This window comes from Myotis yumanensis, unplaced genomic scaffold (genome assembly GCF_028538775.1).
Source record: "Myotis yumanensis isolate MYYU_CA2020_CCGP unplaced genomic scaffold, mMyoYum1.0.hap1 SCAF_10, whole genome shotgun sequence".
NCBI classification, from domain to species: Eukaryota; Metazoa; Chordata; class Mammalia; order Chiroptera; family Vespertilionidae; genus Myotis; species Myotis yumanensis.
Window position 1 is genome coordinate 39,301,804 of NW_027223761.1, and position 25,198 is coordinate 39,327,001.

The window sequence follows — 25,198 nt, forward strand, 5'->3', positions numbered from 1 at the left end:
GTGTCAAACAAGAAAGAACTGCGGCTACTAATCAAATCAAAAGTTTATTTGGGATCTTAGGGCTTTTAACCTGGAGACATAGATTCAGGAGGAACCTGCACAGTGCTCTAATGGGGGCGGGGGAGGGGATGTGAGAGAAAGGAGAAAGACTTGAAAAGGCAAAACCACAGGCTTACATACCTTGTTTTGAAAGAATTATTTTTGGTGTAGGCAAAATAACATTAGTCTATAGAGAATAGGTTATAAGCTAGTTCCTAGGTTGGATTTTGGGGAAATGAGCCTCATTCTGAGAACTGCAACAGGATGTAGGCACTTGTGGTTGGCAGTTTAAAAGTTCACGTTCCACCTGGGTGTGAAGGTGAATAAAACCAACTTCCCAGGGGCCTCTCCATTTCCACTTTAGGGCCCCATCACATTAGTGACTTCATTTCAGATGTTTCTGTTCACAGGGGAAAACAGTCAGAAATAACATCATTGAAAAGCTCTAATGTGAAAGAGAACAGTGAAATTCACTCCATAAGCACACAATATGCTTTTAGAGTTTAGCTCACTTTAGTGTTGAATTGAATCATCCAAATCAGCTAATATGAAATTAAAATTTTTGCTACTTTTTAAATCAACCACAGTAAAAAAAAAAAAAAGAAAACAAAACAAACAAAAAAAACACAGCTACTTTTAGCAAATGGTCTTTTATGGGAAATAAAAACAATTTTAATTAGTACTGAAAGCATGCTTCTCCCTTGTGCTCACCCACCTCCAACTGTGGTACACCCACACACACACACACACACACACACACACACACGCACAGACACACACATCAACATTAATCTTCTATTTGGAGTAATTCTAAAACCCAGGAGTCACAATAAAAAAAAAGACAAGCAAACAAGGAATTCCTTTTAATCAGCTGAATTTTAAAAAGACAAAAACAACCAACAAGTAGTGTGAAACCAGTTTTTCCCTTCCTACTTGGGGTGAAGTCAGACACCTCCACCACCATAGCAGGAGCCTACTTCTGAGCTGGAGACCAAAGTCAGCAGCTTACCAGACTCTGGGAAGGAACCTACTCTGCGCACAGGTCTCTCTGGAATAATCTGAAAACAGGAGCTTGGCCTCAAGGAGACAAGTAGGTGAAAAAGGAGGAATATGAGCAAGATAGAAAGATACAACAACAGACTGAGACTAAAACAGAAACAGAAATTGATGGAACTAGTCATAGGGAACAGTCAGAGACAGGCAGGTTAAGACATAAAAACACTGCATGAAACGCATTGTCATTGTTTTTTCAAAACAAAATAGCTCCAAATCTGAAGGAAAGGGAATACAATATATAAACAAATAATGAAACAATTTAGTAAATTGGATTATCAAATAAAAATAAAATCTAAACTTGGTAAAAAAAAATACTTTATTTGAAAGAATTATTACAATAAGGGGAAGGAGACTATTGCAAAGTTGGGGGTGGGGAGGGGGCGGGAACAAACATAGAGCTGCAGCCTCTGCAAGGCCAGGCAGAAAACAGGGTGTGAAGGAGAGGGATAGTAAGAGACTCTGCTGATTCTTAGGAGATATCATTAAGGATGGGTTGATGCTGGGTCAAGAGGTGCTGAATTCAATGTTTAGGAGCCTGGAGTAAGGTGAGAAGCTTAACTCATGTTTAAGTTGCATTATGAAAATTTAGTTACTAAAGAAGCTTTGTTTTAATTGATCAGTGAGGACAAACAGCTCAGCTAACCTTATTTATGAGGCAAAGCATGGGAATTTCAAGGGTCTGTGTCTGCCCTCATTATAAGTGAAAAGGTGAGACATCGGTGAGTCTTATCTCTCTAAGTCATAAGGGGAAGAGTGGTTCTTTGCAGTCAGCTGTTTATTAAAACACAAAAAGGCAGATAGATTGCTTTTACCACTGCTGTTTTCCTGGAGTAAAGGGCTCCAGGAGAAGTTTAACATTGTTATTATGGCTCATGTAGGTAACAGGAGCTATTGTAAGCACAGAAAAGAGAGGCACAAACTAAATCTGGAAGGAAGGGGAAGGCTTCACAAATGAGAAACTTGAACTGAGTGGTCAGGAGTATTGAAACCTGAGCAAGGAAGATGGGGAAGGGCTGAGGTAACACAATATTGGAGGGGAGGACAAGTTTCCCCACTGCCCTTCTGGGTCCATCGGCTGGTCTAATAGTTAAATTGACCTAAGAGAGATCAACAGGAGAAACCCACATATAATTCCATACATATAGGAACCCCAGAAAGACATGAAGACTCAAAGGCAGTGAGGCAATTGAGGCGCATGTACCATCCTGAGCTAAGGAGAAGAGGGTGGGTCTGGGGCTTCAAAGGGAAGAAAGACAATTCACATGAGACGAGAAGAGCAAATGTTTGCTAAACAAAGTTTGCCAGGCCAGGTAGATACGTCTAACATAAAAAGGTACTTCTGGGAAAGGTCTCTTCCAGGTACAGGGCCTGTATCTAAATTCTTTTAGGCAGTTAGGGGAGCGGTAAAAAGCTGTTCCTGAATCACATGGGTCTTCATTGCCTTAAACTCAACAATCCACATTCCAATACAGGACATATTGGGGTGGCATATTCTGCTCCCCCTCAGTGTACAACATTAAGAAAACTATGAGGCTGAGGAAAGAGGCACAATGTGGTTTCTAAGGGAAGAAAGTGAACCAGGAGGTAGGAAAAAGGAAAAGAGCGGTTGTGCAAGTGTGGATACAAAAGGGTGATCTGACCATAAATTCCTAACTGGGCAGCTCACGGTGGGTAGTACAGCCCAGGCATATAGCTTATTTAATACAAGGAGTATCTTTGCCTTAGGCAAGCCTTGTCCATTGTTTCTGTGTACCTAAGTTAACACACCTTTTTGAAATGGCTTTTTTCAGACCCCTCAGAAGCAAAACTACCTAGAAACCACCTGGAAGAGAGCACATCATCTTAACTATGGTGTGAGTCAGTCCCCACCTTGCTTTCTCAGACTTTCATGTCACCTTCCTTACATTCCCTCCTTCATTCAGAATGCATAAAAGAAGCTGCCGGCTGCCATGTAGGATGCATCTGTTGGCCATTTGTCTGTTTTCTTGGGAGAAAGATCTGTTCTCATTTTCCAATTTGATTTTTTTTTGTTGGGTCTTGATTTGTATGTGTTCTTTATATATTTTAGATATTAAGCCCTTGTTGGAGCTATTGTTTGTAAATATCTTCTCCCATTAGGTTGGTTGCCTTATTCTTTTGTAATAGTTTTGTTTCCTTGTAATGTACTTATCTGCCTTTGTTTTTAGGGTAATTCTGGCCTGAATAAATGAGTTTGCACATGTTCCCTTCTCCTCGTTTTTAAAGAAGTGTTCAGAAAGAGTTGGTGTTAATTCTTTAAATGTTTGGCAGAATTTGCATTTGAAGACATCTGGTCCCATGGTTTTCTGTGTTTAGGAATTTTGCTTGTCAACTCAATCTCCTTATTTATTACAGATCTGTTCAAATTTTATATTTTTGTTATCATCCATGGGAGGTTATATGTTTCTAAAAATATATCCATTTCTTCTAGGTTACCCAATGTTCATAGTAGTGTCTCATGATTCTTTGTATTTCTTTTTTTTTAAAATTAAAAAACACACTATTATACTTGCTGTCTCTTTACTATACAACTTGAATTTATAATAGTACAGTTAATAAAACATTGAATTATAATTTCCCCACTTATTTTTTTATTCTTTGTATTTCTGTGGTAGTAGTTTAAATGTCTCCTCTTTCAATTCTGCTTTTATTTATTTGAATCTTTATTTTCCTTAGTGATTCTAGTTAAAGGTTTGTCCATTTTGTTTATTTTTTCAAAAAGCCAGCTATTCATTTCATTTTTTTTCCATTTCAATTATTTAAACTCTGATCTTCGTTTTCTTCCTTCTGCTAAGTTTGGTCTTAGTTTCTTCTTCTTTTTCTAGTTATTGGAGGAAGGTGTTAAGTTAGGTTGTTTAAGATTTTTCTATTTTCCAAATATATGTACTTATCACTACAAGCTTTCCTCTCAGAATTGCTTTTGAAGCATCCAGAGATTTTGCTTATGTTGAGTTTTCATTTTCATTTGTTTCAAAATATTTTTTATCTCCTTTTGATTTTTTTTTGACCAATTGGTTGTTCAGGAGTATGTTGTTTAGGTTTGTGTTCTATCCTATGATCTATACTGGAGAATATTTTGAGTATACTTATTAGGAATATGCATGTGGCCGCATATAATGTTCTATAACTGTCTATTTGGTCTATTTTATATCATGTATGTTTGAAATCCAATGTTTTTGTTGATTTTCTGTCAGGATGACTTATCAATCACTTACAGTGGGGTATTTGAAGTCCACTATTACTATATTGTTCTCTACTTCTCACTTAGATTCTGTTAGTATTTGCTTAATATATTTACGTTCTCTGATGTTGGATGCATATATATTTACTAGAGGCCCAGTGCACAAATATTTGTGCACTCAGGGGGGTCCCTCAGCCCGGCCTGTCCCTTTTTGCAGTCTGGGACCCCTCAGGGGATAACCACCTGCTGGCTTAGGCCTGCTCTCCGGGGGATCGGGCCTAAGCTGGCAGTTAGACATCCCTCTGGCAGCCTGAGAGCCCTCGGGGGATGTCCACTTGCTAGCAGGGAGCAGACCTAAGCTGCAGTCGGACATTCTTAGTGCTGCTGAGGAGGCCAGAGAGGCTCCCGCCACCACCGCTGTGCGGGCAGCTGTCAGCCTGGACTGTAGCTGAGCAGAGCTCCCCCTGTGGGAGTGCACAGACCACCAGGAGGTAGCTCATGCATTGAGCATCTGCCCACTGGAGGTCAGTGTGTGTCATAGTGACCAGTCATTCCCACTCATTCTGCTGTTAGGGTCAATTTGCATATTACCTTTTATTATATTGGAGTGCCTCGCCAGCCTGGGTGAGTGGCTGATGGCAGTTTGCAGGCTGGCCACAGCAACTTCAGTGTGGGGGGTCACCACTGGGGTGACTGGCCAGTCTGGGTGAGTGGCTGATTGAAGTTTGCAGGTTGGCCAAGCTCCCCAGTGGGGAGCCTCACCCCATAGGGTGTGGCCAGCCTGGGTGAGGGGCTGATGGCTGCAGGCTGGCCAAGCTCCCCAGTGGGGACCCTCACCCCATAGGGTGTGGCTATCCTGGGTGAGGGGCTGATGGCTGTTTGCAGGCTGGCCACAGCCCCCAGCCACCCAAGCTCCGCACTGGGCTGGCTGGAAGCAGGTATCTGGGATTTACTTGTCTTCTATAATTGAAACTTTGTTGCCATGAGTGAAGGCCACAGCTGGCTCAGGTCAGGTGGGAAGCTTGGCTTCCTCCATTGCCCGAGCAACCAAGCCTCCTGCTTGCTCCAGCTCTGTGGCTGCCGGCCGCCATCTTGGTTGTGTTAGTTTGCATATAGTTGCTCTGATTGGCTGGTGGGTGTGGCTTGGGGCATAGTGAAGGTATGGTCAATTAGCATTTTTGTCTTCATTAGTGTAGATGGCTGTTATATCTTCTTGATAAATTGACCCCTTTAGCATTTTATATTGACCTTATTTGTTTCTTATAACTTTTTTGGGATTACAGTCCATTTTAATCCGAAATAAGTATAGGCACTACTACTTTATTTTGGTTTCTCTTGCCTCATATATTTTCCTATTCATCTGTGTTGAGCCTATTTGTCTCCTTAAGGGTGAAATAAGTACCTTGTAAGAAAGCCATCATAACATCTCAGCATTGTGTGTTTCAGAGAGCTTATAGGTTGGTGAATACAATCCTCTACTGAGAGAATGATGCACCACAACGCTATCTGGGCAAAGGCTCCTGCCCTCAGGACCCTCACAGACTCTACCCAATGTAACTCTTCATCCCCGTGCTTTATCATATTCTTTAATAAGCTGGTAATCATATATAAGTATTTCCTTGAGTTCTGTGACCCACTCTTGATACCTAATAGAACCTGAGAAGAGGGTTGTGGAAATTTCTGATTTGTAGTCAAGTTGGATAGAAATTGTAACTTCCCAGGGGACCTGCACCTTGGAACTAGAATCTGAAGGTGGGACTGAGCCCATAACCTGTGGGATAGGACTAGATTCAGGTAGACAGTGTCAGAATGAGTTCTACTGTAGGCCACCCTGCTGGTGTTGTAGACTTGCTCATTGAAGGGGAAATACCCACACAACCGGTGTTAAAACAAAGGAAGACTGAATTGTTACTAACACACCTGCATTTTCTGGAATGTCTTCCTCTTTTCCCTCTCTTTCTTCTTGGCAAGTATCTCCCACCAGAGTTTAGTAGAGGCAGCTGGAAGGATGATCCAGGGGAAATAACAGGCAGGATAGACTTAGTGATCTCAGCTGCCCTTTCTCTCTCTAATCATTGGATTAGAGATGGATTGCCCCACTCTACAGATGTTCAAAGGTGGGATTAGGGTTGAACTAGGTGAGGAACATGAGGCACCTAGAGTGAAAGAATGTAAGGACTCTCTCACTCTCAAGTACACTTACATCCTAAGTGCCTCTCTGGTCTCAGCCTCTTTCCAGCCCTGAGTGGGACCAGGGGTCATTGGTTCTCTCTGGTTTCTCTAAGGAAACATGTGAATTCATTTTTTCTTAGTTTCTTCAGAATAAGGCTAGAATTTTCCAAATGGAACATAAGTTAGGAAACTGTCAGGAAAGCCTAAAGATAACAGTTTATAGTGAAAATTCATGAGGTACTTCAGTTGGTTAAAGCATTGTCCCAATATTGGGGATTCAAAAATTCATGAGGTACTTCAGTTGGTTAAAGCATTGTCCCAATTTTGGGGGATTCAAAAATCAGCCAATGAATTTATAAATAGGGGGAACAACAAATCAAATCAATCTCAATCTCTCTCTCTCTCTCTCTCTTTCTCTCTCTCTCCCTTTCTCCCTCTCTCCCTCCCTCCCTTCCTCTCTTTCTTCATCTCTCTCTAAAATTGATAAATAAACATTAAAAAGAAAAGGACATTTATTCTTAACAAGCATTCCTGACAAAAAACATCATTTCCAAGAATTGAGGTAATAATGAGAAATGAAACCAAAAGTCTTTTGTCTGTATTGGGCATTGTCCTTAGTAAGAGGAGGCACAGTGGTGGAATGAACTCTTTTGAGAATCTGATTTTGAGGTTAAAGGTAATTCATACAACGTTTGCTGTCTTATCATAAACAGAAAATGTGTTCAAATGTGACAGATTCTGAGGTGGTTCAGGCACAGACTCTATCATCTGTAGACTCCTAGTGCTACCAAAGGCAGGTTTGGCTGCCTGCTGTGATGAAAGCCAATACCCATGAAACAGGTGTTGGTAAAAGGAGAGGGGTTTTCAGGTGCTGGCTTCCTGAGAAGATGGCCAATTCCTGACCGAAAAACGAGCTTCACATCTCTAATTAAGCTGGTGCCTTTCATAAGGAGAGGGAAGGGAAGTGGGAGCATGCAGGCAGTGTTCTTCCTGATTATGGTAAAGATCTTGGTGTCAGCATGTTGAATTAATCTGCATCAGCCTAATATCTCTGATCGGTTATCTCCTATCTAGACAGGAACCGAAACTGTTGGTCCCTACAATATACTAAAATAGAAGCTAAAATACAGTTTGCTAGAAAAATATCTCCTTCATATTTTTGTTCCAACAGACTTGTTAATTTGTTAGTTGGCATATTTAATTCTGGTTAGTACAATAATATATAAATATTTTATGCTTTATATTCTCTGTTACAATAGCATAGCAATAGACGAGATATAGACACTGATATAAGGCACAGCATATGAATGGGAAATAAAGGCCCCAAGAACTGTAAGATGGTGGCTCTAACATAGAAAATCTCAAAGAGTTGAATTAAGTGACTCATGGAATATTGCACTTATAACATTCCCCTTGATGCCTCATGCCTCTTCTTTTGATAGATTTGAACTTCAAACCAATTATGTGCCAGGAAGAAAAATCTGAATTTGAATCATTATTTCAGGCTAAGCATTTTATCCCCTTTAATGTTATGTGAGGTAGATAGTACTACTGGCGAAAATTCATTCCACTACTCAGCTGTTCTCATTACAGGGGTTGCACTTCCCATTCACAAGACTAAAGTTAGTATAACTAGTAACTGTTGGATGCTGGATTCAAATCTGTCCTGACTGGCATTTAAACTCTTGCCTATTAGAAAACACCAATGCCTCTAGGGAATATAATCTATAATATTGTAATAAAGATTTATGGTGCCAGGTGGACACTTAAATTATCAGAAGGATCATTTCCTAAATTATATAATTGTCCAACCACAATGTTGTGTACTAAAAACTAAAATAAAATAGTATTTTATGTCAACTGTAACTGAAAACTAAAACTTAAAATAAAGAAAGAAAACACCAATGCTCCTATCTAGGGACAGAGTAGAAAAAGAGATGTGGGTAGGATTTCTAGAGGAACTGAAAAGAATGAGTATGAATTCACCTGAAGAATACCTGTGCATCAGATCATGAAAGTTTGAAATAAAAGAACATTAGGACAGGGGTCATGGGTCTTCAATCAATATTATAATGCATTATATTCAGAGAAACATGATAAAGCAAAATGCTTTACATGGGTTTAAGTTTGAGGACCAACTATCAGAAATAACATTACCAGAAAACTGTAATATGAAAGATACAGAAGAGTAAAATTCTCTCTTTCTCTCCATAAACACAGAATGTGCCCTTTAGATTTTTATACAACACAACTTTAAGAGCTTAGCACCAACCTTTGAGTTGGATCATCCAAATCACTTAATAAAATATTGGAAGGTTGGTTTATTTTTAAACTAAACAGAGCTTCAAGACTTGAAAGTAATTCTAGCATAAAAGTCCTTTCCTGGAAATAAAAACTAACAGATTTCATTAGCACTGGGAGCATGCTTCTCCCTTTGTCCTTAGGTTACATGAGAATTGGAACAGCAAAGCAGTTAGAGCACTTTCCTGAGGAAATCACTAATCTGCAAATTGTGCCCATGTCTCCTCCCAAATTCTATCTCTATCCTGTTTGTGGTGTGCGTTTTTTTTTTTAATCTTGTGTTCACCCTAACCCTCATTGGTTCACACACACACACACACACAGAGACACACACACACACACACAATTAATTAGTCTTCTAATTACAATAATTTTAAAATACAAAAATCGCAATAAAAATAAATAAATACTTAAACAGAATTCCTTTTAGTCAGCTGATTTTTTAGAAAGAAAATAACAACCAGCAAAACCAAAAGTGAAACCACGTTTTTTACATCCTCTTTGTGTATAATTTCAGGCACCTCAACCACAGCCAGAGCCTAAGTCTCAGCTGGAGGTCAGAGTCAGCAGCTCACCAGACTCTGGGAAGGAACCTCTTCCACATGCAGGGCTCACTGGAGTGATCTGAAGACAGGAGCTGACCTCCAGGAGACAGGTAAGTGAAGAAGGAGGAAAATGGGGAGACAAAGACAGAGGCGGGACTAAAATAGAAACAAAAATTTATGGAAATAGCCATAGGGAACAGTGAGAGAAATAGCAGATTAAGACATGCTAGGAACAATACCTGAATCTGGCATAGTCATTGTTCCAAAACGAACATACAAAAAACAGCTCCCAATGTGGGTAAAAGGAAGTAAATGATAAAACAGACGTTGAAACAATGTGGCAATCTGTATTATCAAATAAAAATAATCTAGACAAGTCAAAAGAGCCTTTATTTGACAGGATTTATTGCAGTAAGGGCAGGAGACTATTGCGATGTGGAAAATAACCCAGCCACAGACTGCAATCATCTCACAGGCCACAAAGAAAGGAACTGTCTTCACAGGGAAGGATCAACAAGGTTCTGCTGGAAAGAACAGGTGTGGAGGGAGTGGGGTAATGAGGGAATGTTTTCCCCTGAGGTTTGCTCACTCTTAGGCAGGATCTATAAGGAAGGATTGTTGGCTGGATCAGCAGGAGGGTGGGTCAAAGTTCAGGGGACTGGAGAAAGGAGGGAAGCTGAGTTAAGGTTTACTTGCACTTGGAAGTGGAAGCAAACAGCTCAGTTCATCTTTTTTGAGACAAAAATAATAATTAAAAGGTCTGTGTCTGGCCTCATTATAAGTGAAAAGGGACATGGGTGAGTCTTATCTCTAAGTCATATGGGTCAGGGTACTTCTGTGCAGTAAGCCATGTGTTGGGGGAAATCCCCAAAGTCTAAATTCAGGTTTGATTCTGAAGAATTGACCTGTAGCATTATTCAAATTCATTAGAGCTTTAATAGGAGAAACTTACATACACAGGCAAAGCAGCTGCTTGCTCCCAGTGGTGGCTGGCAGGGAATAAATCCACACCCTCCAAGGACAGGGTCTCTTCTCCATAGGGGTTAACAGTAAAAGCATATGTTGGGTATCACATAGGTCACCAGAAAGAACAATGCATTTCCAAGTTTACAGATAACACCCACACTCTGTACCTGCATTAACCTCCTTCCTGGGGACATGACCTTTCTCTTTGGGTGGCATTCCAGCTTTCTGGGTTGTCAGCAAACCTGAGGCTACAGAGTTAAACAGTGACAGAAGGTTAAACAGAGAGTCCAACATGTTCCAGAGCCTTTAGTGCTGGAGACATATTACACCCCCTTCTTCCCTTCCAGTTTTGTTGACTAGTCTAATAATCAAATTGACATAAAACAGATTAACAGGAGAAAACCAAATATAATTACATATATACAGAAGCCCTCAAAACACATGAAAACTCAAAGGCAGTCAGGCAATTGAAGCTCATACACCATCCTGAGCTAGAGAGAAGCATGTAGGAGTCTGGAGCTTCAAAAGGGTTGGGGGGTGGAGGGGGTGGTGGAGGGAGGGGAGAGGAAAGACAATGCACAGAATGATAAGAGAAAATGTTTGGATGAAAAATGTTTGCTGTGCCATGCAGATCATTCTTTTTGACATATTAATGTATCTCTAGTGATAACTCTTCCTGTTATAGGACCCACTGTAAATTCTTTTAGCAGTTAAAAGAAAGGTTAAAAGCTTTTCCTGAGTTGGCTGGGTCTTAATTGCCTTCAGCTCAAAACAATCCACTTGCCAAAGGGCCACATGCATTCTGTATTCCCTCAATATACAGGATTAAGTCAACTGTGAGGTTGAGGAAGGATGTAGAGTGTAGATTCTAAGAGAAGAAACTGAGCTAGAAAGTAGGAAGAGGAAAAACAGTGATTGTGGAAGGAACTGGGTTGTGGCCAGATTATGACAGGCTTTGAAGGCCATGGCCAGGTAATGTGATGAAATCCTAAACCAATGAAGAGTTTTTAAAATTTTGTAAATGAATTATTTAAATACTAGAGGCCTGGTGCACAAAAATTTGTGCACTCGGGGGGGAAGGAGAAGTCCCTCAGCCCGGCCTGTGCCCTCTCGCAGTCTGGGACCCCTCAGGAGATAACGACCTGCTGGCTTAGGCCTGTTCCTGGATGGCAGAGGGCAGGCCCAATCCCTAGGTGCAGCCCCTGGTCAGGCTCAGAGCAGGGCTGATTGGGGGGTTGGGGCACCGCCCCCTATCACACTCAAGGCAGAGTCAATGGGGAGGTTGCGGCACCACCCCCTGTGATGCACAGAGCAGGGCCAATCAGGGGGTTGGGCACTGCCCCTGTCACTCACAGAGCAGGGCCAATCAGGGGGTTGGGGCTCCGTACCCTGTCACACACAGAGCAGGGCCCATCAGGGGGTCGGGGAGCTCCTTCCTGTCACTCACAGAGTAGGGCCGATAGGGGAGTTGGGACACCGCCCCCTGTCACACACAGAGCTGGGCGGATCAGGGGGTTGGGGCGCTGCACCCTGTCACACTCAGGGCAGGACCAATGGGGAGGTTATGACTCTACCCTTTCACACACAGAGCAAGGCCCGTGGAGGGGGGTTGGGGCACCACCCTCTATCACCCGCAGAGCAGGGCCGATCAGGGGGATGGGACGCCACAGCTGTCACACTCAGTGCAGGGCTGATGGAGAGGTTATGGCTCTACCCTGTCACACAGAGAGCAGGGCCCATGGGTGTGGCTGGGGGGGTGGGGGGGGGGTTGGGGCGCCTCACCCTGTCACACACAGAGCAGGGCCAATCAGAAGATTGGGGAGCTCCCCCCTATCAGGCACAGAGCAGGGCCCATGGGGGGGGGTGGGTTGGGGTGCCGCACCCTGTCACGAACAGAGCAGGGCGGATAGGGAGGTTGTGGCCCCGCCCCCTGTCACACACAGAGCTGCAGGGCGATCAGGGGGTTTGGGCGCTGCCCCCTGTCACGCTGATCCCGGTGCTGGGAGGCATATTACCCTTTTACTATATAGAATAGAGGCCTGGTGCATGGGTAGGGGCTGGCTGGTTTGCCCTGAAGGGTGTCCTGGATCAGGGTGGGGGTCCCCACTGGGGTGCCTGGCCAGTCTGGCTGAGGGGCTGAGGGCTGTTTTCCTGAAGCGAGTGACTGAAGCTTCCAACCGCTCCTTGTTTTCTTTTTTTTTTTTTATTCTGGGCCAGCTTTAGCTCTGAGGCCTGGCTGCTGAAAACATCGATACAATGTTGCTAAAGCCCTGCTGAATGAAAGCCGGTTTCTGGTGTTTTGTTTATCTTCTTATTTGCAACATAGTACATAGTTTCTTAGAGTTGTAGCTCAGAGGCTGGTTAGTGAGGCGGGGAAAATTGGGGAACGTTGGAGTTCGCAGCAAGCAAGCCTCATGTTCGCTTCCAGCTGCCTGGCTGCCGGCCGCCATCTTGGCTGACAGTTAATTTGCATATAGTCACTGATTAGCCAATGGGAAGGGTAGCAGTCGTACGCCAATTACCATGTTTCTCTTTTATTAGTGTAGATGAGTTTCAGGATGCAATTTCCACAATGGACCACAATAGGGAGAGAGATAACATATTCAACAGCTTTTCATACAAATAAGTAAAATAAATACGGCAAACTAATGCCCAATGTTCAATAAGCATCCTACATGAACTTATTTAGGGGAAGAAATAAAAATGGGATTCCATGATATAAAAGGTGCCTCCATCACCATGTCCCCCATCAGAAGAGGATGGATACCCCAAAATGACTAGAGCCAGGAAGTTTGGATGAGTTTCTAATTCAATAACCCAGCCTACACAATTAATCCAACATGTCCAAAGAGCATCTCCAATACAAAAGGGAATAATAATGTTACTGGGCAGGGATGGGACTGGATGGCCTGGAGCAGGTCTGCCTCAGGCCAGCCTGTAGTGTGTGGGTACTTGACTTTGTATAGAAAAGATTTCACAACACAGAGTCCAGGTGATTTTCAGAGTATGTTTACTAAAGCTGGGGACTGTGAAACACAGGAAGAACTTAGGGTAGAAGAAGCAACAGGAGAGAGCCTAGGCAGTGTTCTCCTTTCGCTCCCTAGAAACATAGGAAAGAAGTGAGCCAAGGCGGCTGCTCTTAGCTCACTGGGAAGTCAGAGAAAAGGGGATCTTGGAGATAAGATCAGGGGTTAAACCCGGGATAAGCTGCTGCTGCCCTATTTACTCCTGGTTGCAAGTCTCATGGGGACCCTTAGAGTTTAGGGGGAAGGGGCATAGGCATGCTCTAGAGAGAACCCACAGTGAGTCCTTGTTCTGGACATTTTCTCTTTTCTTTTTGTCCAAGGGCAAGAATCTTAGGGGAGGGTTTCAGCAGAATATTCATCAGTTTCCAGGTGCATTTTTGATGTCCTAATGCACCAAAATGAGGGTATAGGGGAGTTTGGGATCATTCTTTGATCTACTTTACTGTTTTACTTTCATCTTGGGTCTGTCTGGCTTTAATGGGGTTTTTGTCCTTTGTTCCCCTAACTTCATTTGTCCTTGTGTTTAGCTGGCACAAATGGCATTAATTGGATCTCTGTTCTCTATTTTTCAACCCAGGGAGTTAAGCTCTGTATTCTCTGGTTAGGGAAGGGAGGTATAAACCATTTGCTTAGAAGTGTCCATGATTGGGGAAGGTAAGCTCTTTTGATTCACAGGCTAGCTGTAAGTTATTCAAATTGTTTGTCCTTGTTTAATTTTTTTGTCTCAGTTTCCCTATTCTACTTGTTCAGGAATGTTCTTAGCTTCTTATTATCCTGCCACAATAAGATCTAGGATAGAAAGCAGAGATGCAGAGGCAAGTGAAAGAATATTAATCTTTTTTATTGGGATATACAGTATCATCACTCCACTACACCCACAAGCCATGCCCACCAGCCAATCAGGAGCCAATAAGCAAATTAACCCAACTAAGATGGCTGCAGCCACAGAGCTGGAGCAAGCAGGAGGCTTGGGTTGCCCCCAGCGATGGAGGAAGGCAAGCTTCCCACCTGCCCTGGCCGGCCCTGGGCTCCCCGCAAGGCTACAAAGTTTAAATTATAGAAGATAAATCCCAGATACCTGCTTCCAGGCTGCCCTGGAAAAAAAAAGAAAAAAAGGAGGGGCTGGGAGCTTGGGTTGCTGGGGAGCATGGCCAGCCTGAAAACTGCCATCAGCCCCTCAACCAGGGAGGCCAGGCACCCCAGTGGGACCCTCCCCAACGCTGAAGGGGCTGTGGACAGCCTAAAAACAGCCTCAGCCCCTCACCCAGGCTGGCCACACCCCCATCGGGTGAGGGTCCCCACTGGGGGACTTGACCAGCCTGCAAACAACCATCAGCCCCTGACCCAGCCTGGCCAGACATCCCAGCGGGACCCCCACCCTGATACAGGACACCCTTCAGGGTAAACCAGCCAGGCTTCTATTCTATATAATAAAAAGGTAATATTGAAATTGGACCCTAACAGCAGAACGACTGAGAATGACTGGTCACTATGACACACACTGACAACCAGGGGGCAGATGCTGAATGCAGGAGCTGCCCCCTGGTGGTCAGTACGCTCCCACAGGGGAAGCTCTGCTCAGCCACAAGCCAGGCTGATGGCTGCCAGCACAGCAGTGGTGGCGGGAGCTTCTCCTGCCTCCTCAGTAGCACTAAGGATGTCTGACTGTAGCTTAGGGCTGCTCCCCACTGGCAAGTGGACATCCCTCGAGGGCTCCCAGGCTGCCAGAGGGATGTCTGACTGCCAGCTTAGGCTTGATCCCCCAGGGAGCAGGCCTAAGCGAGCAGGTGGACATTCCCCGAGGGGTCCCAGACTGCGAGAGGGCACAGGCCAGGCTGAGGGACACCCCCCCCCCACCATGAGTGCACTAATTTTTGTGCACTGGGTCTCTAGTGTATGTAATAAAATGATCACCACAATGTCTATTTAATATCCATCACTACAAACAGTTACAACTTTTTTTTCTTGTGATGAGAACTTTTAATCTCTTAGCAATTTTGAAATATATAATACAGTATTATCAACTAGAGTCATCATGCTGTACAATACATCCTCAGGGTTCATTCATCTTAGAACTGTAAGTTAGTATCTTTTTACCTCCTTTACCTATTTGATCCCCAAAACCCCCACCCCTGGAAACTACCAATCTGTTCTCTGTGAGTTCTGTTGTTTTTGTTTCTGTTTGTTTGGTTTTAGTTTTCACATACCAGTGAGATTATCCCTATTCTTCTATCACTGACTTACCCTCCTTAGCATAATGCCTTTAAGGTCCATCTATGTTGTTTTAAATGGCAAGATTTCCTTCTTTTTTATGGTTGAATAATATTCCATTTCTGTATCCATTTATTCATCAAAGGATACTGAGGTTGTTTCCTTGTATTGGCTATTATAAATAATTAGAGGCCCGGTGCACAAAAATTTGTGCACTCGGAGGGAGGGGGTCCCTCAACCCGGCCTGTGCCCTCTTGCAGTCTGGTACCCCTCGGGAGATAATGACCTGCTGGCTTAGGCCTGCTCCCAGGTGGCAGAGGGCAGGCCCAATCCCTAGGTGCAGCCCCTGGTCGGGCTCAGAGCAGGGCCGATTGGGGAGTTGGGGCGCCACCCCCTGTCATGCACAGAGCAGGGCAGATTGGGAGGTTGTGATGCCACCCTCAGTCACCCTCAGGGTAGGGCTGATTGGGGGTTGGGGCACTGCCCCCTGTCACACTCAAGGCAGGGTCAATGGGGAGGTTGCGGTGCCACCCCCTGTCACGCACAGAGCAGGGCCCATCAGGGGTTTGGGGCGCTGCCCACTGTCGTGCACAGAGCAGGGCCCATCAGGGGGGTTGGGGCTCCATACCCTGTCACGCACAGAGCAGGGTCAATCAGGGGGCTGGGGAGCTCCCCGCTGTCACGCACAGAGCAGGGCCGATCAGGGAGTTGGGGCGCTGCCACTGTCACACTCAGGGCAGGGCCGATGGTGAGGTTATGGCTCTACCCCATCACACACAGCACAGGGCCCATGGGGGGGGGGGGCGCCGCCCTCTATCACCCATAGAGCAGGGCCGATCAGGGGGTTGGGGCGCCGCCACTGTCACACTCAGGGCAGGGCCGATGGGGAGGTTATGGCTCTACCCCGTCACACACAGAGCAGGGCCTGTGGAGGAGGAGTTGGGGCGCCGCACCCTGTCACACACAGAGCAGGGCCGATCAGGGGGTTGGGGAGCTCCCCCCTATCAGGCACAGAGCAGGGCCAATCAGGGGGTTGGTGCGCCTCCACCTGTCAAGAACAGAGCAGGGCGGATAGGGAGGTTGTGGCCTTGCCTCCTGTCATACACAGAGCCGCAGGGTGATCAGGGGGTTTGGGCGCTGCCCCCTGTCGCACTGATCCCAGTGCTGGGAGGCCTCTTGGCTCCGCTGATCCCAGTGCTGGCAGGCATATTACCCTTTTACTATATAGGATAGAGGCCTGATGCATGGGTGGGGGCCGGCTGGTTTGCCCTGAAGAGTGTCCTGGATCAGGATGGGGGTCCCCACTGGGGTGCCTGGCCAGCCTGGATGAGGGGATGATGGCTGTTTGCAGCTGGTCACACCTCCTTCAGGGTGGGGGTCCCCAGTGGGGTGCCTGGCCAGTCTGGATGAGGGGCTGAGGGCTGTTTTCAGGCTGGCGGGTGACTGAAGCTCCCAACTGCTCCTTTTTTTCTTTTTTTTTTTTTCTTTTGGGCCAGCTTTAGCTCTGGCTTCAGCTCTGAGGCCTCTGCTGCTGAAAGCAGGTTTCTGGTTTGTTTGGGTTCTATAATCGAAACACTGTATTAACTCCAGCTCTGAGATCCCTGGCTGAAAGCAGGTTTCTGGGGTTTTGTTTAGCTTCTATATTTGTAACAATGTTTCAAACTGCAAGCTCAGAGGCCAGCAAGGCAGGCGGGGAACGTTGCAAGCCTCTGTCACTGAAGCAAGCAAACCTCATGTTAGCTTCAAGCTGCCTGGCTACCGGCTGCCATCTTGGCTGGCAGTTAATTTGCATATCGCCCTGATTAGCCAATGGGAAGGGAAGCAGACGTACGCTAATTACCATGTTTCTTTTATTAGATAGGATACTGTAATGAACATGAGGGTGCTGATCCTTCTAAGTTAGCATTTTCATTTCCTTCAGATATTTACCCAGAAGTGGGATTGCTGGATAATACAATTTGATAGACACTGGAAAAGGTTGGACATGGCAAGAAGAGTCTAAATCAGCTCATGATTAGCACCAGAATCACAACTCTTCAAACACATATTCTCTAACCAGTCGTCATCCTACTACCTGCTTATTCCTTTCTTAGCACTTAATATAATCTTAAGTTATTTTGCTTATTCAAGTATTTACAAGTTTAAAGTCTGCTCACTCCCACTCTCAAAGGACAGGGGTCTAACCTATCTTATTCAATTATGCTACACACCTGGAGTATTCCCCACCTTGCTGACGTTACTCAAAAATAGGTGTGGGATAAAGGCTGGAATTTTAAACACATCTTTGCTAACACTCAGATCATAGTACTAATTTGATCTATTTTGTTTAAAGGCATATCATCATGACAGGTATAAGAGAGCAGAGATAGTCAACACAGAGAAGGTCCCTAGATTTATTAGGATGAAAATATTGGAGTGGTCTTCTGAACTGGAAAATTAGAGTATGAGTATCAGACTTACAGAGGATTTTTCTTTAAAAGATGAGAACAGAACTGATAAAAGAGAATAAGTGGATGGGATGCATTCATTAGTTCATTTTAACAACAAATATTTATTGATCCAGGGGGGCTTTTTTTTGAGAAATTTGGCAATTAAGGATATATAAAGGAAATAAAAACTTATGGAGGAGTCAGGATCCAATCTGTATTTAAATGGGATGGGAAGACTTGATCATGTTTCTTGTCCAAAACAAAACAACCACGAAAGCAAGGTACTCAAGATATTCGACTTGATACATAGAACATAAGACCCAATGGGAGGTGAGCAGGAGCAGGATTTAGGGGACAGTCAACATTGCAAAAACGTTAGGGACACTTCTTCTTTAGGGACCAGAAAAGAACACAAGAATGGAATTACAGTCTTAATTTGAAGGTAAAAATATGTGAGAAAGTTCTGACCATATGACTTCTCCATTCTCTAGAATTAGAAGTGAGGTCACCAAAGGAGAGAAGAGCAGCAACTAACACTGTTTCATATCACCTTTCCTCCTGTCCTAGCCCCTCTCTATGCTTTAGGATTGTGGATTCATAGGATCCTCTCAGACATTTTCTTAATTATTTCCGTATCCCCACTGTCAAGCAAAGTGCCTGCATTTAGAAGATCAATGAGTGTGAGTCAATTAGATTGAAAATGATGATGATATCATATCTGATTGTAAAGACAAAGGAGAGAGAAGAGTCAAACATCACTCTCTTTGGGGCCTGAGACACTGGTTAGATGAGAATTGAATGAGTGTGTTAAGAGAACAAAAAGAAGAGGTTTGGGAAGAAGGTGGGTGCAATTTGGGATGCACTTGTTTATATCCCATCGCATGGCCCCTGCTGGTGAGAGCCACATCTCTGTCTGAGGCTGGCCCTGAAGGAGTTTCATTCCCTTCAGCCTCCAAGGATTGAAGATTGAATCTTCTTCTTCACTCACCTCAATGATCCACACACTCCCTCCAAGCACTTGGATGTCCCTGGTCCAAGGTCCAGTTCAGTTCCTTTCTGTCCTCAAAAGAATGCCTTATGCTTCAACTGCAGCTTTGGAATTTACTACTAATCACTAAATACACAAGGACAAAAATGGACAAAACTGTGGGAAGGGAAAAATTTTCCTCCTGCTATCTGACTTCAGAATACTTCAGGTAAAGTCCCAGAGTCTCACTAGTCTGAAAGCAAATGAGAATATGGGGTTACACTGGTGTTGGAAATGTCATGTCTAAGTGTGAGCATATACCCCATATAAATTGGCTCCATGTTCCCCCACTGAAAGGTTTCATACAAGATGGTATCATGTGAGATCCTCTATCCTGGCTTAAAATTTAAATTTTTATTATTTTACTAGGGGCCCAGTGCATGGATTCGTGCACATTTGTGGGAAGAGCTCAGGAGATTTATCTCAGTGCAGTGGCAGATGCGATGGCATGAGCACACTCTGCCTGTACAAGCTTCCTCGGCACACCGGGAAGTGGCAGCGCCCACCTGTGCAAACCTCCTAGAGACACTACATAGTACCCTGATCTTTCCTACCATTGGCTGCCCTAAGGATTGTGTAAACTTCTGATTGGTCCAAAATGTTATATACACTGCTGCACTTACACGATAAACTTAGATCTGCGTCACTGAACCTGGTCTCCGGAGTCGGGCATGCTTCGTTAGGGCTCCGTCATCCTTACCCCCGCGGGACCCCCTGCTTCACACATTGAAAGGAAATTCATTAGAAGATGATCAGTGGGACAGGACTGGGCAAGATGGGCAGGACACACCCTGGAGCCAACCTCCCACAGTCCTTCCCTGGCTGCACCTGGGACAACACTGGGGCTTGAAGGGCATCTGTGCAGTGAGCAGTTTCCCTCCAGCAAGTAGGGTCCCTCAGCCTGGATTGTGAGGTTTGGGCTGAAATCAGCTTTCTGACATCCCCTGAGGGGTCGGATTGCAAGAGGGAAGTTCTTGGGTGATACATCCTGGAATCTGGCTCCTTCCTCTCTGGTTCCAGGTGTGTCACCCGAGAACCCCACCTGCAGTCACCACAGCTCGGTAGCTCCTGTGTTGAGCGTCTGCCCCCTGGTGGGCAGTGCATGTCATAACTACTGATAGGAGTGTCTGCACCTGATGGTCATTGTGCATCATAGCTACGGTTGGACAATTTAATGGTTGGACAGTCACTTAGAGTTTCATATATATAGACTAGACGCCTGGTGCACAAAAATTTGTGCACTCGGTGGGGGACGGGGGGCAGTCCCTCAGCCCGGCCTATGCCCTCTTGCAATCTGGAACCCCTCGGAGTATTCCCACCTGCTGCCTTGTGAGATTTGGGCTGAAATCAGCTTTCCGACATCCCCCACTGAAAGGTTTCATACAAGATGGTATCATGTGAGATCCTCTATCCTGGCTTAAAATTTAAGTTGTTATTATTTTATTAGGGGCCCGGTGCATGGATTCATGCACATTGAAAGGAAATTAATTAGAAGATGGCCAGTGGGACAGGACTGGGCAAGATGTGCAGGACACACCCTGGAGCCAACCTCCCACAGTCCCTCCCTGGCAGTCAGACATCCTTCTGGCAGCCCGGGAGCCTTCGGGGGATGTCCACTTGCCAGCGGGGAGCAGGCCTAAACTGCAGTCGGACATCCTTAGTGCTGCTGAGGAGGTGGGAGAGGCTCCCACCACCACTGCTGTGCTGGCAGCCATCAACCTGGCTTGTGGCTGAGCAGAGCTCCCCCTGTGGGAGTGCACTGACACCAGGAGGCAGCTCCTGCCTTGAGCATCTGCCCACTGGAGGTCAGTGTGTGTCATAGTGACCAGTCATTCCCAGCCATTCTGCTGTTAGGGTCAGTTTGCATATTAACCTTTTATTATATAGGATAGAGGCCTGGTGCATTGGCGGGGCCGACTGGTTTGCCTTGAAGGGTGTCCCAGATCAGGGTAGGGGTCCCGCTGGGGTGCCTGGCCAGCCTGGGTGAGGGGCTGATGGGTGTTTGCAGGCTGGTCACACCCCCTTCAGGGTAGGGGTCCCCACTGGGGTGCCTGGCCAGCCTGGTTGAGGGGCTAATGGCTGTTTTCAGGTTGGCCACACCCCCTTTAGTGTGAGGGTTCCCACTGGGATGCCTGGCCAGTCTGGGTGAGGGACTGAGGACCGTTTTCAGGCTGGCCAAGCCCCACTGGTGACAGAAGCTCCCAGCCTCTCCTTTTTTAATTCTTTTTTCTAGGATTTATTTATCTTCTATAATTGAAACTTTGTAGCCTTGAGAGGAGTGGCGAGAGGGAAGCTTGGCTTCCTCCATCGCCAGGGGCAAACCACTCCTGCTTGCTCCAGCTCCGTGGCCATGGCTGGCTGAAAGCAGGTATCTGGGGTTTATTTACCTTCTATAATTGAAACTTTGTTGCTTTGAGTGGAGCTCAGAGCCACCGCGGCAGCTGGGAAGCTTGGCTTCCTCCATAATTGGGGCAACAAAGCCTCCTGCTTGCTTCAGCTCTGTGGCTGCTGGCCGCCATCTTGGTTGGGTTAATTTGCATATAGTTGCTCTGATTGGCTGGTGGGCATGGCTTGGGGTGTAGCGGAGGTGCAGTCAATTTGCATGTTTCTCTTTTATTAGATTAGATTTTTGTGTATAGTATCAGATAGTGGTCTCATTTCATTTTTTTACATGTGGCCTTCCATTTTTCTCAACAGCATTTATTGAAGAAACTTCAATTATAGTTTTTGGCTTCTTTGTCAAAAATGGATTGCCCAAACAATCAATATGATATACCACATTAGCAAAACAAAAGATAAATCATCATATGATCACATCAATTGATGCAGAAATAGCATTTGACAAAAATACAACATCCATTTATGATTAAAACACTCAATAAAATGTTATAGAATAAAAGTGCCATCTATACTAATAAAGTGTAATATGCTAATTAGACTGGGAGACCTTCCAGGAGACCTTCCGGACGTTCTTCTGGACAAAGCCATGGTGGCTTGGCCAAGGTAGAGGCAGTTAGAAGCCAAGAGGTGAGGGAAGTTGTGGGTGATCAGGCTGGTGGGGGGCGGGGCTGTTGGGGGTAAGCAGACCATCAGGGGGGCCAGTTGGGGGCAAGAAGACCATCAGTGGGGGTCAGTTGGAGGTGATCAGGACAGCAGGGGGGACAGTTTGGAGTGAGCAGGCCAGCATGGGGGGTGGTTGGGGGCAAGCAGGCCAGTGGGGAGGTGAGGTGGGGATGAGCAGGCCAGCCGGGGGGGGGGGGGGGGGGGGGAGTTAGGAGTGATCAGGCGAGGGGGGGGGCATTTGGGGGCAAGCAGGCTGGTGGTGGGGGTAAGTTGGGGGCAAGCAGGCCAGCAGGTAGAGTGGTTAGGGGCAATCATGCAGGCAGGTAGGTGAGCGGTTAGCCCGCAGTCCTGGATAGTGAGAGGGATGTCTGACTGCCGGTTTAGGCCCAATCTCTGTAAACCAGCAGTAGTACATGCTTTGAGGGGTCCCAGATTGGAGAGGGGGCAGGCCGAGCTGAGGAAGACCCCCTCCCCTGTACACAAATTTCGTGCACTGGGCCACTAGTCTATCTATATAATCCTATCTAATAATAGAGAAACATGGTAATTAGCCATAACTTCACTACCCTTCCCATTGGCTAATCAGCGAGATATGAAAATTAACTGGCAACCAAGATGGTGGCTGGCAGCCAGGCAGCTGAAGCGAGCAGGAGGCTTGCTTACACCAGTGATGGAGGAGGCCAAGGTTCCCTGCCTGCTGCTGCCGGCCTCTGAGCTGCACTCTAAGAAAAAATGTTGCAATTATAGAAGCTAAACAAACCCCAGAAACCTGCTTTCAGCTGTCAGAGCTGGAGCTGCAACAGTGTTTCAATTATAAAAGCCAAACCAACCCAGATACCTGCTTTCAGCAGCCGAGGTCTCAGAGCTGGAACCAAGCCTCAGAACTAAAGCCGGCTCTCAGTTCCAGTGACAACCATAGAAGGTAAATAAATCCCAGAATAAAAAAAAAAAGGAGAGGTTGGGAGCTTCAGTCACCCGCCAACCTGAAAACGGCCCTCAGCCCCTCACCCAGACTGGCCAGGCACCCCAGTGGGGATCCCCACCCTGAAGGGGGTGTGACCAGCTGAAAACAGCCATCAGCCCCTCATCCAGGCTGGCCAGGCACCCAAGCGAGACCTCCACCCTGATATGGAACACCCTTCAGGGCAAACCAGCTGGCCCCCACCCGTGCACCAGGCCTCTATCCTATATAGTAAAAGGGTAATATGCAAACTGACCCTAACAGCAGAATGGCTGGGAATGACTGGTCACTACGACACACTGACCTCCAGGGGGCAAATGCTCAATGCAGGAGCTGCCCTCTGGTGGTCAGGGCGCTCTCACATGGGAGGAGCTCTGCTCAGCCACAAGCCAGGCTGATGGCTGCCAGTACAGCAGTGGTGGTAGGAGCCTCTCCTGCCTCCTCAGCAGCGCTAAGGATGTCCGACTGCAGCTTAGGTCTGCTCCCCGCTGGCAAGTGGACATCCCTCGAGGGCTGCCAGGCTGCCAGAGGGATGTGTGACTGCCAGCAAGTGGTCACCCCTGAGGCGTCCCAGACTGAGAGAGGGCACAGACCGGGCTGAGGGATCCCCTACCCCTGAGTGCACAAATTTTTGTGCACCGGGCCTCTAGTAGAGGAATGTGCAAATTAGGCATTATGCCACAACATCACAACCAAACAGCAGGGACCTGAGGCTGCATGACGCCTGGCCGGGGCTTGATGGGGGACCTCAGGCTGAACCCCCCAGCCCCAGCACCAGGCCAGGAGAGCTCATGCAATGCCCCAGCCCAGAAGGTCTTGATGGGGGACCTCAGGCCATGCCCCCTGCTCAGCAGGGATTGACAGGGGACCTCAGCACATAGCCCCTGCCCTGGCACCAGGCTTGGAGACCTCAGGCCAAGCCCCTCACCTTGACGCCAGTCCGCGAGACCTCAGGTTGCACCCTCTGACCGTCTGGGCTTGACGGGGGACCTCAGGCCACACCCTCAGCCTGGCAGAGCTTGATGGGGGAACCTCAAGCTGTTCCCCCACCCTGGCACCAGCCTGGAATCCTCAGGCCGCACCCCTGCCCTGGCACCAGGCTGAGGGATCTCAGGACAGGGGTGGTGCCGACTGGGTCTGGGTCTCACCCAATAGGGGTGGGGCCAGCAGGTTCTGGGTCTCCTGCATTTTTGAAGCATGTGCAAGTAGTGGGTGGGGACTTGACTCTAGGTGCTGTGGTGCTTCCTAGACTCTGACAGGAGGGAGATTTTCATATACATTTTACTATTCTTTCACCTCTGACAGTTCTATTATAGAGAAAGTGCAAATGGCAATATTAAAATATTTCTTCTAATTAATCCCCTTTAATGTGCACGAATTTCATGCACTGGGCCACTAGTAACATAATAAAGGTCATATATGACAAACCCTCGGCTAATACCATACTCAATGGTGAAAAACTGAAATCTCTTTCTCTAATATCAAGAGCAAGACAAGCATGCCCACTCTCATAAATAGTATTCAACATAGTAATAGAAGTCCTAGCCAGAGCAATCAGGCAAGAAAAAGACATAATTCTGTGTATAGAAAACCCTAAAGACTCCACCAAAAGACTATTGGAAACAATAAAGAAATACAGTAATGTTTCAGCAGCCAAACGTATTTTTTTACACTTCCACATTTTCTCAACTAAATATGTCTTCTTAGAATAGTGTTGTTGTTTTTTAATGTAATTGACCACATGACTCCATTTATAGAATGAAATTTGTTGTATTTACAAAAATGACAATTCCTTAGCAATAAGCTAGATTTCCCATCTGTGAGTGGGCCTGGAAATCCACATTTGTAAGATGTCCTCAGGTGATAATTATGCAAAATACAGTCTGAGAACAACCACTTGGAAATATTAACTCATATTGTAACCGGACAACCAAGGTGTCTGGGCTACCTGTCACTACTTCAGTCAGTTAAGCTGAGACAGGGTTGAATCATACTAGTATATGAGCAATTATTTCAATAATGCCAGCCTTATGGGAGAGCAGCAGGTCATCCACAAAAATTTGCTCTGCACCTTACCTACCATAAGCCAGCTGCTTATATTGGATAGAAGGACAAGATTTTGTGGGAAGTAGGAATTACAGGTATGGGAAAGTGGGCTTGGGATAACCATTACAGGTTACAAGTCATACAAGCTGGAGTGGGG

At 45.9% G+C, this 25,198-nt stretch overlaps 1 protein-coding gene and 1 long non-coding RNA gene across 2 annotated transcripts in view; both read left to right on the forward strand.

Annotated features, from left to right (window-relative positions):
• Nucleotides 1-25,198, forward strand: part of LOC139017246 (uncharacterized) — a 211,667-nt gene that overhangs the window by 34,338 nt on the left and 152,131 nt on the right. The gene's annotated exons all lie outside the window — the stretch shown is intronic.
• The window catches only part of LOC139017245 (interferon-induced very large GTPase 1-like), a 45,614-nt gene continuing 22,041 nt past the window's right edge, over nt 1,626-25,198 (forward strand). Inside the window, exons 1-2 of the mRNA XM_070425400.1 lie at nt 1,626-1,640; nt 9,285-9,422. The gene's annotated coding sequence lies outside the window, so the exon portion shown is untranslated. The remainder of the gene's footprint in view (nt 1,641-9,284; nt 9,423-25,198) is intronic.